This window comes from Brienomyrus brachyistius, chromosome 19, assembly GCF_023856365.1.
Source record: "Brienomyrus brachyistius isolate T26 chromosome 19, BBRACH_0.4, whole genome shotgun sequence".
NCBI classification, from domain to species: domain Eukaryota; kingdom Metazoa; phylum Chordata; class Actinopteri; order Osteoglossiformes; family Mormyridae; genus Brienomyrus; species Brienomyrus brachyistius.
Window position 1 is genome coordinate 13,978,297 of NC_064551.1, and position 16,686 is coordinate 13,994,982.

The window sequence follows — 16,686 nt, forward strand, 5'->3', positions numbered from 1 at the left end:
CATATGCATAATTTACTTATATATACATATATACACATTATATATGAAAATTCTTTTAAGAGATTGATATTTTATGACCAGATGATGGCCATCATCACATTACTTAGTGCAGATGAGGTCAGCTTCTCAGTATGGGCCACATCATCACAGCCCCTGTCTCCTTCCCTCAGAAAGACCCTGCAGAGAGAACATCTTTAACAACACCTTCAGCGGAAACGAGGCACAGTGCAAGAGGCTGTACGTGACTGACTCCACTGAGTGTTCTTCAGCCCTTGGCGTCAGGAAGCATGGTGGTTTGCAGCTGTGTACAGTACCCACCAACGGAAACTGGCGGGAAGCCGCATCTTCATTTAATCTTATTATTTAGGGCTCTGTTGTCCTTCCTATGACATGATTTATCTCGCGGCTGCTGTCCAGCAGAAACAAGGCCTTTAGATGCATGCTTAGCTCACAGAGTTCTCTCTAAGTGTTGATTTAGAACCAAAGATCTGAAAGTCAGGCGTTATTCGCCTATTTTTGGAAGGAGCCCTGCTGCGGTTGCAGGGCCCTGTTTAAGATATTCTCTGCACTCCTAAACCCTCCGATGTCTGTTAAACGCGGGACATTTCAAAGGAGATCCTCGCCAAAACATCTACTGGAGGCGTCAGCACACCTGTCACCTGTCAGTCAGGCCCACTTCCGACTCGGTGATCTGAACAGTGAAATCTCAGCGATGTCCTGAAGGCGTCAACATGAAGCCACTCATCCTTGCTGTGCACTGCTCAGAAGAGTATCAGCGGAGGCTGATAAACAAAGTTGGGCAAACTCTGCACCTTTGGAGGAAATGAGGCTGAAACTTGGCGAGAAATGTAGTCCAATTTTTTTTTTTAGGAAAACAGAAGCCTCAAAAAACCCCCGTCTCTTTTCACACCTACGACTAATATCCGCTTTAAGGTTGGTGCATCAGAACTTTTATCAGAGGCTTTTTTTTTTTCAATAAATTTCGGATTATTACATCAGTTCTTACAGTTGCAGACAAATATCATTCATGGCACATTAGGGTTATTGATGAGCACATCCATCAACATTGATGACTATATTCAGCTACGGTGATTCGATGACTGGGAATCAGTCCGAGCAGTCATATGATGTCAGGCAGGGTTCACCTTTTTGGGGCCCATGTTCTCGGCCATCAGAACACCTGGAGGAACTCTGCCCAGACATGGGAAGAAGAAAAAAGTTGAATTGAATTGAATTGAATTGAACTGAAATTTAATTTGCTATTTGCACATGTATATGTACATTGGAATTCTTGCACGGTTCTCTTGCTTAAGCTTTGAAGACAACAGACAAGATATTCATGATTTTTACTAGAACATAAATAAACTGAAACAGATGGAAAGGTAAGTAAGGTGTTTGATAGATTACGTAAGGTCTTTGAGTGTCTGAGGTAGTGTGGGGGGTAAAACAGCTGTGACTAGCAGATCCAAATGGACCGCCCCTTGTTGATGAACCGGCAGGGTAAGTCACAGAAGCATCATTCGGGACATGTACGAGTCATATCTCGCAGATCAGTGCACTTGGCTCAAATGTGGTTACCATGTCATCTGAGCACAGTATATTCCATTACAGTACATGGTACAATATAGAGCAGTGTTGTAACAAAACAGTAAAATGTGTTGCATATTCATTTGTAGAGTTATGTATTTTTGATCTATGCTTTCATTCATTTTATATTCCCTTTTCCTCTTAATTAACAGAAATGTTTCTTTCTTAATGTAAAGAAGCGCGGAGGCTTTGATCACTATAATGTGGAGAAACATCTGGCTTCCAGGGCCGTTTAATAAACACACAAGCAGCGGTAAGAGACTAAAACAACCTTAAGGTCAGACTGGGAGCTGTGTGTGTGTGAGGGGTGCTGCTTCCTGGCTCTGTATTCACACCAGTGCTGTCTCTAAATATAACCCTATAAAAGCGAAGCATTGCATTTTGCTCTCATAGCAATCCACACTTTGTTCATGGTCCCCTGAGCTGGAAAAAAAGAGCCACAAAGATGTACTGTTTTCATTCCCATATTTATTTATTAAATTTTTTGGAAGCATACCCCTGAAAGATGAATTTTGATGGGGAGCTGATGGCGAGTTGTCGGCGTCACGTTCGCTGAGTCTTTCCAGAGGCTTGCTACCCCTGCCGGGGGGGGGGGGGGGGGGGGGCATGCATGTCACCCATGCTGAGAGAAGACACCACTTTTCATTCACGGCCGACTCGTGATGCTCTGTCGAAGGCGCCTAAAACTAAAAGCGGAGATCTCTTAAGAAGAATAAAGAAGCTCAACCTCACCCCCCCACCCGGGACGCAGATTGCCAAAACCAGAGACAGCTGAAGCGTGAGGACAGTAGGAATGAGGGCCGCCTGCATCAACACTACAGTTAGTAGGCGGGAAACTTTTTCCTGGAGGAGAAGAAGACCGTGTTAAATGGTTCTAGGCTGTCGTCACAGACGGAATGCCCGGGTAAGATGTCACGTGAGGTTATTCAGCACAAGAAAGCCGGAATTGCTTCAGAAAATATCTATCTGTACTAACAGTGTAAAATTAAATGTCACCCAGCTTGACAGCTAATTAAGGTAATGCAGAAAGAGCAGACCCCTTCGGCAGTCTATCGACAAGCTCTCTCACGGCGGTTAAATGGCATAAAAGAGCCCCGTTCTAAGGGCCACCGTTCTTCTTACTCTTATCTTGCGAGGCTGTTGTTCCACTACTTGAACACGGGGATGAACGCACATAATTAATCCATCTCTTTAGCAAGGCCTCTGAGACCGTGAGGCTTGCGGGGCGGGTTGGCTGGGGGCGGGTACACGCAAGCCAGCAGGGCAGAGTCCCCCAGCTGAGCCCTTGGGCTTTCATCATGCCAGCTGGTCTGGGAGTGTCCCTAGAGTGGGAGGTTGGGGGTTATAAACCCAGTGGATGAGCTTGGAACAACCCCCCCCCCTCCAGGGTTCACCTGTGCTCAGGAATCTAGGAAGTTCTCCTTTCTACACACAAGGCCCATACGGGTACCTGTATTTCACACGTGTTGGCCCCCACGGAATAATCAGAGGCTGCACCATGCAGAAAAGGCCGCGGGGACATCGACAATAATCTCATCCAAGCTGTCGCCACAGTCAAGCTCCTTCCAATTTCCCATCAAGGCTGCCGGAACTTGGCTGCTTTCTCAGGCTACTGCGGTATGCAATAATGCCTGCAGACCCCGCCCCCATGGGGGATGAGGGTCCTGGCAGGAGGAAGGGTCCTGCCAACTGTGATCAGCCACGCCTCTTCCGGCTTTTGTCACCAGGGTGCGCTGCAGGGTAGTCACAGAGCACACTGGCATGCACCATATCACTCTAACCCTCCAGTCTTTGAAAAGGACTGGCCCACGTCCACAGCCCAGTAGCTCCCAATCACCCAGATGGGTCCACAAACAGGAAACCGGCATTGACGCATCACGCAAACCGCCTCTTGGCCAGCTTCTTGGATGATGGTGCTCCGTGGGAGTGTCAGCTTGCAGAGCGTGACCTTTGCTGCAAATACATGTGAGCAAGGGATAGGGTTGCCCTGCGACAGAGCAGTTCAGAAGATCTGCCTGTGGAGCGTTTGAAGGAATCAGGCTGGGCTGGGAAATTGATCCCAGGTGTCCTTAAGGTTCAGAATGTAACAAGGTGATGCTACCAATGGATAGGCAAGAGTTCTCCATGATAACTTTATTTCCAGAGAAGAGCATAAAGAAGGTAAGCAGATGACATGACAGTAGAATGGTAGAGCAGAAGTATCCTAAGTGCAGTGAAAGCCATCTTCACAGCAATCAATAATTCAGTATCTACTTATGTGGATAGGCCACTCTTTGGTGGAATGCAAGTTGAACATTGATGCCACTGGCTGTATTTCTGTGCAATGTATTCCACTAATTGGTCAAATACCTTGGTCAAACTTTGTGGCCCTTCAGTGATAGTCTACTATGCTTGGCAAGTTGGTAAACTCCTCTACATTAAACAATGGTTAAACATTTATCTTACCTTAAATTACTGTCGGTACTGTAGTTCCCTGCTTCCTGCAGTCAATGACCTGTTGGAGGACCTGAACGAGAGCCCTGTGTTCTAAAGGTAAGCTTGAGGAGTTGGGACAGGCTCATCTAGCAGCTAAAGCCCTCCTCCTCCCCATATCAGACTCCTGAGAGACCTCATCCAGTGCCTTGCCATGCTTGAGACTAGAATAAAGAACTACAGAATGTGGAAAGAGAGGTTCTTTGCCTGGAGAAGGCTCAAAGTTCAGAGGGGACGTCAAGCACTCTCGTGGCGGCAGCCGATAAATTAGCCCCCATGTGAAAAAGTGAGCCGTGCCGAGGCACCCACGGGGTATTTTCAACACTCCATCTGTCTTTCTGACACAGCATTGGTTGCTGTGTGTGTTTTTCCGTGACACCCCGTGGTCCCCTCCTGTGTTACTTTATACCAAGGCAGATGGACTCTCCATAGGAAGGTTCCCCAGCCATCGTCACGAGTCACAGCGAAGCAATGACACAGCCCGGTTATAAAGAGATCTGTTGCTTTCTTTCTCTCTCTCACCCTCCCAAAATAACTCAGTTGACCCTGCAACCTCTGTGTCATATTTTTATCCTCAGGGTACCTCACCGAATTGTGCCCCCCCCCCCATTTAATTAACCTCCCAGAAACTACCAAGGAGGTGTGAAGACAATCAAATTCCCTTCTGAGGTCAAATGGTGGTATCTATGTTGGTCTCTTTTTATAGCAAGTTCTAGGCCTGAAGTACTGGAGAGCTTCAGATGTCAAAAGCAGTTCTAGGTTATGAGAGGATTAAATGATTATGATCTCTCTGCTCCCCTGATCTTATAATCAAGTTCCATCCAGCACAAGAAGTGATTATCAGAGTCTAGCTGATTTCAGCTTGCTAAATATGCTGTCGCAAATTTGGGTGAGCTTTATAAATTGGCATGAATCTTTCTGATCAGGCGTGGTCAGGGAGGAAGGAAGAGTGCACACCCCACACACACACCTGCTGGAGCCAAAAGACCTGGTTTCATGGTAGAAGGGAGAGACGGGAGAGAAAGGAGAGCGGAGTGAGAGTCAGAAAGGCCTGGAGTAAAAGTGAATATGTGATGCAGAATGAGTGGAAGAAGGTGACAGTGTCCAGGAGACAAAGAGGGAGCATTTCAGGGGGAAGTGGCAGACATGTGGGTTGCATCCTTGGGCATAGAAATTTCCAGTATCACCTAGAGAAAGAGCCCAGACAAACCATCAGGTGGTGCATTGACTGAATCAAGTGGATCTTAATACCCCAGAAGGGGTTGTGTCTGTGCAACTAGATTTAATGGTCAGATAACGGTTGATATACAATAAGGAGATGTCAAAGAAAACATCTTTCATGTTGAAATATAATAAGTAAAGGTGCTATTTTGGGATCTAATCCCACATTTTCCCAGTTGTTTCTACAAAAAAGCATGTTAACTTTTCAAAAATTACAGAGGATCTCCAGGAACATTGCTGAGAAACATGTTTTAATGTTCCACATAAGTTAAAGCTATCTGCTAGACTGGCAGTTACAACCTTTAAGGGGCTTCTGTAAATGGAAGACTTTTGAGTGAAAGCTCCCAATTCAATCAGAAAGCTGGAACCCATTAGTGAGGAAATTACGTTTCAAACAGCCCCTCGCTTCTCTCTGTCTGCTTCTGCAGGCCAAAGCACAAAAAAAACAGCATTTGAGGCATTCCGTTCAATTTAAGACACCCTCCATTTAGTCTAAGAATATTTCCGCTACCGGATTGACCCTGGTGACATGTTAAATGAGCACATCCCAGAGTCTTGTACCTGCCCCGCCGTCACCGATGAGAGAGCTTGGTTATTTCTTTGGTTTCTGTTTGGCGTATGACATCTATCAATCACAGAGGCTCCAGTCAGACTGTAGACTGCTTCTGTTGCAGACATATTGCCAAATGCTCCCAGTAAATTGAGTCAATATTGAACCATGATAGCTTTGAAGTTAATACTGTGGTCCCACACCTCCAGGGATGGAGCTTCGGATCCTACCTCTGGCGCTGTGTGTGTGTAGTTTGTATGTTATCCCTGTGTTTGTGCAGGTTGCCTGTCACAATCCTGCAACGTCCTGTTTCGGTGAATTGGTACCTTTAAATTGCTCATCGTGTACTAGTCCTCTGCAATGGACTAGTACCCCATCCGGAACTGCCTTGGGCTAGACTGCAGGCTCATCTGAATCAGCATATGGGCGGACTGTCTTGACTTGCTGAGCATACTTTAATTATGTTTGGTTTGGGCATTTTGTAAATCCTCCCCTCCCCCCATGTACATTAAAGCCTCCTGAATTCAGTAACAAGTGGCATTAAGTGGAGTGCTGGGGCGTTTGATTTGTGCCATTGAGACCAGGAGCAAATTAGACGTTCAGTGACAGATCGTTAGGCACCTCTCTCCCCCCGCCCATGGACTGTTTGTTTTCGCCCAGGAGAGTCTCACAGTTCCGCTGTATTACCACAGCCCCACTCTCCCAACCGCCCTCGCTCCAACTTGAGGTCTGTCCCCGGCTCAGTGGACGCTCTAAAATCCAGCCAATCAACTCCTCCCTGGTTAGTTTCAGGGCCAGAATTGGAATAAGCTTTTGTTTCGCCTGCTGAGCCTGTGAAGAATTCTCTTCAGCGGGCGTGTTGCTCAGACACGCACTAACATGGACATCCCGTAGGACAGCGGAGGAGTCTGCTGGAAGAGAAAGAAAATGCTTCCAGGACCACTAGCAGATTCCAAACTCCACTTCTCCTAAACTTGGATCATCAATTCTGTCAAGTCCTATTTCACCCATCCTTTTGCTTTCAGGAATTTAAATTCTCTTATTGAAGCTGTGTCATCGTGGTTGCAGCAATAGAGGTTGAGAGTGTGTATTGTGCATATGTTAGACTCCATATCTTTAGTAGCATAGTTGGAAGTTGACTCACTCAAGTACAAGTAGGGATCTACGGCTGTCTTAATGAGAGGGGGAGTACCTGAATTGCTCCCTGAGACCTCTTAATGGGTGAATTTGTAGTGTCAGTGAACTATGCAAATTGATTCAGATAAAAGCATCTGTTAAATATGTCGAAAAGTTGTAATAATGCATGTGCAGCATGCACAGCCACGGACGGCATCAACACAGAAAATAAACATACATCTTGGTATCTCGGGAGACAACCCCCCCCCCCCCCCCATTTCTCAAGTACGTCCTTATCCATGACTTCTGTCTGAAAAGGAAGTCAGAGTCATAATAGATTTTGTTACTTCATCCTCAAAATAATTAACTCCCTCAGACAGCGTGAGTCAGGGGCAGCTTACCGTCTCACATAACGATAAAAATCCTGCAGACCACTTCCCCTGAAGATCGGTGCCGCACGACTTCTGCTATTAATTGGATTCACTCAGATGAACTCAATTGTTCTCAGATAGATTGTGTGGCACTGGGTGAAAACAATCATTTAAAAATTTGAAAAGTGAGTCACCTGGCTTTGTCCGATAGTATTGAATTGTCGATTGTTGTCTTTTGGAGAGGGAACAGATGTTCTGGGTAAAGAACACTACCAAACAATGCTTTCTGACCAAACGCCCAGTGATCACAGAACATTTCTAGACATTCAAACAAGCATCTGATTTAGCTTAACTTTCATCATTGCCATTTTGCTAGCTAAAGTGCCAATCTCTGGATTGAGAAAATAGCCAAAATCACACTATCGTGTGTAATCATACTATGGAACTCAAAATGAAGACTTATTTCAGGAAATTTCAGGACAGTCTACATCCATAAATTCCATACCTAAACTTTCTAAACTGGCCCTCCTTCAAGATAAATGATTTGGAAAAAAGTTATAGTCATGAAACCTTGTTTTTATTAAGCCCTGTTATGTCCTATGCAGTGACTTCTCAGTGATAGTGTATGTAAATAAGAGACAGTTATTGTTTAAACATTAGAGTTTACTAGTTTCTTAAGGAAAGACCAATCTATCATTAGTTGTAGACACACAAAACACAAGGCAGTACAGAGTTCTAAATTGAAGGACATGTTTTTTGGACCATGAGAGGAAAGCAGAGTACGCACAGCAAGCCCACAGACCACAGGGTGAATATAAACACGGCACAAACAAAGGGATGGAGCCAGATTTGAAAATGTCGCTCTGGACTTTTGGAGGCATCACTGCTATGGGCGGGGCCAACATGCTTTCATCGGTTATTACAGTAGCTCACCTACCCACTGATGACAAAAGGGAACATTACTGATGATATCAAGTAACTAGTGACGAAAGGGTGGTCTGGAGATATTTTTGGAGGGAGGAGACCTTTCGCCAAACATTTTGTGACATAAAAAGAAACAAGATTACATGCGTTTTTATAAAACAGTGCAAGTTGTGCCCAAATGAAAAACAAAGCAGACAGCCGGTGTGCAGTTTTTAGCTTTTTACACAAAAACAAAAGCAGCCAGACACTTTGTGTGTAAAGAGGCTGCCATCTGTCAATCACCTAACTATCCCATAATCCTGGGCTTCTCTCTTTAATACTGACAAAACTGCCCTTCAGTCCTCTCCATCCCTCAGTAACACAGAACAAACTGCCCCGCAGTGACACTGATCAGACTGCCCCTTAGTCCTCACCTTCCCTCAAAGATACTAACCAAACTGCCCCTCATTCCAGTCCTTCCCTCAGTGACACTGACCAAACTGCCCCTTAGTCCTCTCTCCCTCAGTGACACTGACCAAACTGCCCCTTAGTCCTTTCTCCCTCAGTGACACTGACCAAACTACCCCTTTGTCCTTTGCTTTCCTCAGTGACACTTACCAAACTGCCCCTCAGTCCTTTCTCCCTCAGTGACACTGACCAAACTGCCCCTTAGTCCTCTCTCCCTCAGTGACCCTTACCAAACTGCCCCTTAGTCCTCTCTCCCTCAGTGACCCTTACCAAACTGCCCCTTAGTCCTCTCTCCCTCAGTGACACTGACCAAACTGCCCCTTAGTCCTTTCTCCCTCAGTGACACTGACCAAACTACCCCTTTGTCCTTTGCTTTCCTCAGTGACACTGACCAAACTGCCCCTTAGTCCTTTGCTTTCCTCAGTGACACTGACCAAACTGCCCCTTAGTCCTTTGCTTTCCTCAGTGACACTGACCAAACTGCCCCTTAGTCCTTTCTCCCTCAGTGACACTGACCAAACTGCCCCTTAGTCCTTTCTCCCTCAGTGACACTGACCAAACTGCCCCTTAGTCCTTTCTCCCTCAGTGACACTGACCAAACTGCCCCCTTAGTCCTTTCTCCCTCAGTGACGCTGATCAAACTGTCCATTAAGTAACACTAAGAAAATCTTCTCTCTCTTCACTTACATTAGCACTCTATCCTGAGTTACTTTAGAACTCAGTTCCCTCGCCTCTTTTCATCCCTGCCCCCGCAGTTAGTCTGTGATAGTCCTCAGAGAGCTAACTCCGCCATTAGCCGCCGCACTAGCAGAATGGCCCGCAGTCAGTGCGAGCCAGCAGGAGTGTCATGGAGCTCTGTGGAGACCGAGCCGTTTCCCCCATTGCATCCTGCAGCCCTGACAGTGCGTTCTGCTTTCCCTGCGCCTGCCGCAGGCACAGCCAAAAATGAAACAAGGTCCAGACGCAGGGCTGCAAATTTGACATTCTTTCAGAAACAGCTAATCCTGTGGTAAGCTAACAGAGGGACATAAAGAAATGTAAACAAATACACACACGCATGCAAAATAAATATCCAGCAATCATATGTCATAAACATCAACATTAAAAAAATGGCCTTAACAGCCTGGAGGAAATTATGAGTTGGGGGGGGGGGGTTATATGCTAAGCATTGGAGGAAAAAGAAAATAGGGGAAGTGTACGTATGCAACAGGGGACACGGTGCCTTTCATGGAGTGTGCTTGTCACCTCCCAGAGCGAGACGGTGATCTAGGCATGGCTGATTAAACCCAGAGCTAATTTAGTGACGCATCGGGGTAGCTGCCATGAGCAGACACCGGTCTGTCACAGGCCATATAAACTCCAGCAGACTGGCCAGTGATGTAAGTGGAACAAAGTAAACAATGGCGGATAATCGGACTGCTCCGACCAAAGGGGCTGGTGCTTGGAAATGACAATGAGATGTGGAGACACAGATGGTGGTGTTTATTCATCCAGCAATTGCCCCACTCGCATAGTTATTTATTGGAGGCAGAGTGAATAGTTCAAGGGTACAATTGCGCATCCACTGGTGGGGACTCGGACCCACTCTTTTCTGGTCACCAATGCCCTCACCATATGGTTTTAAAGAATTACATTTTCGGCCTTTTGATGTAGCTAAGAAACCTGTTGTTGTGAGAACAAGATAGTCGGCTTCCTTTCACTGCTAAAGAAACCAATTAGTACGGTGCCACCCCACCCTCATAGAAACCTAATAGATTCACTCCACCAAGAAAAAAAAAAAATCTTGTGTCAGTAGCAGCCTTTCACCCATTCGATCACACGGAAAACCCACCTGAAAATGTGCCTTAATTCTCCGTAAAGAGACACCCACTCCAGTGTTTTCCGAGAGCGCCAGCCTGTCAGCATATTGCCGCGGTGCGGTATTAGCTAAATGGAGGAAACCATAAGAGGCGGTTGGAGCAGTTATCCGTCATCCGTCTGGTAAAAATGTGTTCTCTAATTTTAAGAAGGCAGCCTTGTCATTGCAGGAAACAATGTCTTGTTTGGAGCCATCAAAATACTGACAGATTGTTTGAAGTAGTCCTTTCTCATGTGTGCGCGCGTGTGTGTGTGTGCGCGCATGTGTGTGCGAGCAGCAGGTGGTGGTGAATGTAATTGGCTGTTCCCCCCCCCCCCCCATCCAGCTTGCTTCCCTTCTGCATTAACTAAAGGGTGAGGCGTCCGAGCGGAGCCCGTCTTATTGGAGGTTGTTTCATGTTGTTTTTTTTTCTCACCAGCTGGCTCCTTTCGACATTAATGAGATAGTGGAGAGGCAGCGCGGCTGATTGGCCGTCGAGTGAGCGGTGGGGCGCGAGCGGGACCTTCTTGCCTCTCGGCTCTGTTCTGCTCTGGCTGCGGTTTTGCCTCTTGGCACGCCAGTCCCCCACAGGCGCATGTGACAGGGTTGTCGGGTATATTGCCCAGGGTTTAGCATTGTGCTATGGTGGGGGGGGGGGGGGGGGGGGAGGCATTGCCAGCTCTGCAGAAATACAGTGACAGTGTGTGCATGTGTGCTGGCATGTACTCTGGGTGTTTCTGAGTCGCTCACAGAGTGGGTACCTCACTTCTGTTAGCTTTCCTGTCTTTTCAAGAAAATGTCCCTACCTTATTAACAGCCTGAAAAAGTTCGGGATGATTAATCTCCTAAGAATAAGTTGTGTGCGTAAATTTGTACATTCAGCCACCAACTAGACATGCTTCTACCCTGAAACATTGATCGCAAATGACCTTTCTTTGGAATTCTTCTACAAATGCAAATTTAATGCAAAAAGCAGCAGATGACGTTAGATGGTGTTGAGCAAGCAGATTTGTGACTCCTCTCACATTCAGGACACACACAACAATAGTGGTCCTCCTCGATCAGAGAGACTCTGTCACCATGGGGTGGCGGTGCTGAGGATCCCTGCCAGGGAGCAACTTGGAGAAGGCGAGAGAGCAAGAGAGACAAGTAAAGACAGAGAAAAGGGAGAATACTGAGAAAGATGAGAGAAAGAAAGATGGAGGAAAGGGTGAGAGAGAAGGAGAGACAGGAAAAGGCAGAGAGAGAGACAGAGGAAAGATATAGAGAATGAGGAGAGAGAAAAAGATGGAGGAAAGGGAGAAGCAGAGACAGGAAAGGAAGATACAGAGAAAGGAGAGAGGAAAGGGCATACAGAGAAGGAAGGAAAGATGGAGGAAAAGGTGATGGGAAGTGAGAGAATGGAGATGCAGAGAGAAGAGAAAGGGAGATGCAGAGAGAGAGAGACAGAAGAAATGGAGGTGCAGAAAGAGAGAAGGAAAAACAGGAAAGGGAGGTGCAGAGAAGGAGAGAGGAGTGGGAGATACAGAGAGAGAGAAGAAGAAACAGGAAAGGGAGATACAGTGAGAAAGAGAGACAGGAAAGAAAGGGGTTGTGCAGAGAGAGACGTGGAGACAGAGGAAAGGGTGATATAGAGAGAGAGAGAAGGAGAGATGGAGGAAATAGAGAGAGGGAGGGAGAGAGAGAGGGGCTATGCAACGTTTCATGACTTCCATCCAGGCTTTCTCTGTTGCCATGGCAGCGAGGCGCCAGTGCTTTTAATAGACATGATTTACACTTAATAGGGACGGTGCTGCCGGCGTGACACCTTCCCCGCAGCATGGATGCTCCCTATCGACTGCCGCAGCCCTACCAGTGCCTCTACCTTCAACAGCACGACCTCAGCCTTACGGGACCCCGGCGAATGTTTGGTGGGCTGGGTTTGATGGGGGGGGGAGGGGCAAGAGGAGGTCAGTCAAGGCAATCAGTTTGCCTTGTTACGTTTTACTCTTTATTGTTGTATTTTTGTCGTCCTCAGATTTGTTTTTGCCAAGAGCAGTGAGTGATTTCACAGGCGGGGCAGCGCTCGGATCACACACGCTTTGGCTTGTGTGCTCCCATGTCAACTATCTCCTTTGTCTTACCTCGTGATGTGAGACACGTGCCAGCCAGAGGCATCCGTGCCACGGCTTTCACTAATAAGAAGGAGGCGCACACGGGAGTCGAGCGGCACAAGTGAACACATCAGCGAAGAGCAGCCCGGGCCCCCGAGAGGCGTATCGCAGTTGGTACTTCAGAGGTGCACACATGATTTTTACTAGCTCTTTCCATGATCGTGTTTCAGTGTCTGACAGCTGATATGTTCTTCTCTCTTCTTCCACACTGGATGAAGAGACATAGATGAAGAGATAGAGGAAATGCGGCTCCCCCCTTTGCTGTGTCTCTGCCATCGCAGGGCCACATCAGCGATACAGCCCCTGATCTCTATGGAGAGAGCAGTAGCAGCCAAAGTTGCTCCCAATTAAACCCCAGGAGATGTGTCACACACATACACACCTCTACATACAACAGGTCTTCTATTGTATTCCATTGTCTTCTGAACCTAGTTACTGAATTCTTGTTTATATTGAACTATACTGTAATTTCCAGTATTTTGAGTCCGTGGCTGGTCAGATTCATGGTGATCCGGCACCTCAGGGTGTAGATAGTGTGACAATTTGAGGCCCTGAATGTCTCTGAGAGTCACTCTTATTTCCTTAATGAGCTGAGCTGGCAGGAGGCACCAGGGCAGCGACCGGGTCGCCTCCTTCATGGCGGCCTTACAGTGCTGCGCTCGCTCACAGCACCCTGCAGTTGTCTCTCATCCGGACCGGACCTCCTGCCAGAAGCCTCCTGCGGCACGAGTCGTTGGCCCAGATAAGAACAGGATGGAGCTGGAGTTGAGGCACGGGGCAGCGTGAGTGACCACTGTCTGTGTTTGTCGGGGGGGGGCTCTTTTAAAGCATCCTGCCCACTGCAACTAAGAGGTTACTGTGCAGCTCCTTGTTCAGCGTCCACACACCTGTCGGGAGTAATCCTGGCCTCATCCAGCCGCCGGAACTCGGGGTTTCGGGCTAACCGCACCCCACATTAATGCTTTCCCCTTCAAACTACCCCCTGGATTTCACAGTGACGGCATGGCTGATTAAACCCAGAGCTAATTTAATGACACATCAGGGTTTTACAGAGGGTTTTTCACTCCACCTGCCCCCCAAATGGGTACGAACTTCCTCTCAGGGGAATTCTGCTGGCGTATAAATAGCCTGTATTTGTGCGTAATTAAGTCTGCTGTTTGAAGCCTGGTCTGCGCTACCATCCATCAGTACCTCCATATGCGCTGTTCTCAGGAAGCACAGTTATACCAGCAGGCAGGCTGAGCTGCTCGTGGCTCTTCTGCATGTGCTCTTCCCGGGTTGTGCTTATCGGATTCCATTTTCTCCCGGGTCCATGCCGAATGGCTTCCTCTTTCCTCTGGGTGTGAAGGACAGTCAGGCAGAGCCACGGGACTGTGGAGGCAGTGGGGGTGGTGGTGGGGGGGGGGGGGTGCCTCTGCGCTGAGTGAGGGGGGTCTGGGTTTCCCGTTGTTGGATGCTTAATGTTGTTTTAATCTTCCGCCCGACTGCGAGCAGATTTCTCCCGCATCTGCTGCTTTCGCGGCAAAGGAGCTGAGCCGAAGGGAATTAATGCAGGCGCGGGCTGGGGAGTGACGCGGCGGCAGGACAAATAAATCAGCGGTGCGAGCGGGAAGCGATGTGAGCGACAGAGGAGCAGGCCGGAGTGGGATTATATTGAGACAGAGGAGCACGGGGCATGGACCTCAAACAGGAAGTAAGACAGGCGGCAGACAACAAGATAGGGCCAGAATTTAGCCCAATATTAGATGGAGAGTAATGGCAACCAGCTGAAGAGACATAGCTGGCCCTCTCTCCATTCCCGCCATTCTTGCGGCAGTGTGTTCCCAAATACAGGCCCCCAGCCGACGGCCTGTCACCCATAAATCTTTCATAACGTCCGATGCCGAGCTGCATGACAAATGAAAAACGTGACGCGGATTAGCGGGATGCAGCCAGAGTGATGTGGGCATCAACGGAAGGTATGGCTGGATCTTGGATGCCTTTGTCGCTGCATGCCATACCAACCTCCTCTCTGGGCACACCATGGCAGCTCGATTTGGTGCCAACGCGTGGATTCCTGATGCCACCGTGACTCACGGTCCATGGGAGAAACCCAACTTCCTGTTAGGGAATCAGTCAAGAGCCACAACTTGCTGGAAGCCATAAGACGAGCATGGCTCTGGGAAGTGCCGGTTCAGGCAGTTGCTGACCCGTGTATGGGGCTGCAGGCAGAAGAAAGGATCGCTGTCAGCTGCCTGTAAGAAGCGTTCACTGTTGGGTGTGTGAGTAGGGTCTCCAGCAGGGGTGGCCAGTCCTGCATATTTGATTGCATTTGGACTTAGATCTGTGTTACTAAGTGAGGTGAGTTACCATGTGAATAATCACTTTGACTAAGTGATATCAGAACTGAGCAAGTAAAAAGAAAAAAATTAGAATAAGCCCTGGGGTGCGGGCAGAGCGGCTTTGATCTGAGGAAAGGAGCCAGCAGCTGTTAATAAGATGTTTTGCCTTTAACTCTGAGTGCTCCAGCACAGTCTCAGCTACGGCTACCCAGCCCTCGGAGGTCATCTCCTTCCTTATGTCTGAGATAGAATCGAGGCTCTGAGCAACAAAACTCACCAAGGCCTTATGGTCAAAATGCCACCCTAATAACACACACCCTCCCTCTCCTTCCTGCTGTACCACACCAGGATGAGCTGGAGTTCCGGTTTGATCCGGCTTGGCCTGGGAAGCTGCCCTGCTTTTCCCCGGCGATGCCCTCCGTTTGGCATGCTGGGTGGCCTGGGGGGCTTCCTCTGCCAGGAAGAGCAGAGCCCTCACGTCAAGACTGGGCACATGTGGTGTGCAGCAGGTGCCAGACGGGAGGGTTTATGGCACTCATGATAGAAGACCGACACAAACGGCACGGCCCATATCAGACTCACCCTACAAAATGCCAGGTGATCAGGTAGCGCTCCATCCACCATTTGATGTGTTGAGCCCAGCTTCTCGAGCACCCTGGTTGGGCCCGGTGTCCTGCTGCTGGGTCGCAGGCAGCCCCACGCGCACTGCCATTCCTCGAAACGCAGCTCGGCAGAGCTCGTGCCAGTATCAAAGGCCCTGTGTTTGCACAGCAGCACCGGCAGTGCAGTAATTACACGGCAGGGGCCCCCCGGTCGCGGTACAGGAGGGCAGCCGCGTACGAGCGACTCTGTCTGGCCCAGCCACTTAGAGGCCCGATTCAGCTAATCATCGTTTTCATTGAGCCAATTTAAGCGCTTTCTCGCCTCTCAGGGGGATAGTAATTTAGAGTGAACCGCAGAGCGCCGCGGTCCTGCAGGAACAGGATATGCGGTTCCTGCTGGATAATGAGCGTAATTCTCGCATTACACCGCAAATGAGCAAGTTTATCTCCGCCGCTCCAAACCTCCGCGAATGAGGGTGATATCCCCCTTTTTTGTCTCGGCTCAGCAAGTCTGGAGGAAAATAGGAACCTGACAAGCTGCACCGTGGGTAATCCGGACCTGACAAGGCCAAATTAACCAGCTTCAAGAAAGACTCCTTTTCCGTGCCCGTTGATGTGATAGTTTGAGTTTTTTTCCACAGCTTGCAGTTTTTTACCTGGGGTGTTTCCCCCTTTTGTTTTTTTTAACTGGTTTCATATGGGAAAGAATATTTGGCCCCTAATATTATGTTCAAAGTACGCAATCAAGTTCAAAGTATCTCTTAATAATCCAGTCACCCACTGGCAAGTGGAAATCAGCCTGGCCTGTTATTAAAATGAAAAATCAGCTACCATAAACTGGCTCCATTTTTAATCAGTCCTCCAGAACACTCCCTCCCCTACCCCCCCTCCCCTCTGCACCGTGCCCACCTATCAAAGGACCCGGGCGTATTTGTTCAGAAGGATTTTCCAGAGCTTCTCTTGTTGTCGATGATTATGAAGCTGTAAATACTTGTTTGTGTTCATTCAGTCCCATCTGAATGAAGATTAATTTGTTTTTGTAATCAGCCAGGAATGCCTGCCGGACTGGCATCCCACCTGCGGAT

General features: G+C 48.1%; 1 long non-coding RNA gene across 1 annotated transcript; it reads left to right on the forward strand.

The window, feature by feature from the left end:
* The first annotated feature begins 3,448 nt into the window (after positions 1-3,448).
* Positions 3,449-16,686, forward strand: LOC125714892 (uncharacterized). The gene is made up of 3 exons (XR_007383878.1): positions 3,449-3,747; positions 4,074-4,119; positions 16,649-16,686. It is a non-coding gene; the product is annotated as an uncharacterized LOC125714892 (long non-coding RNA).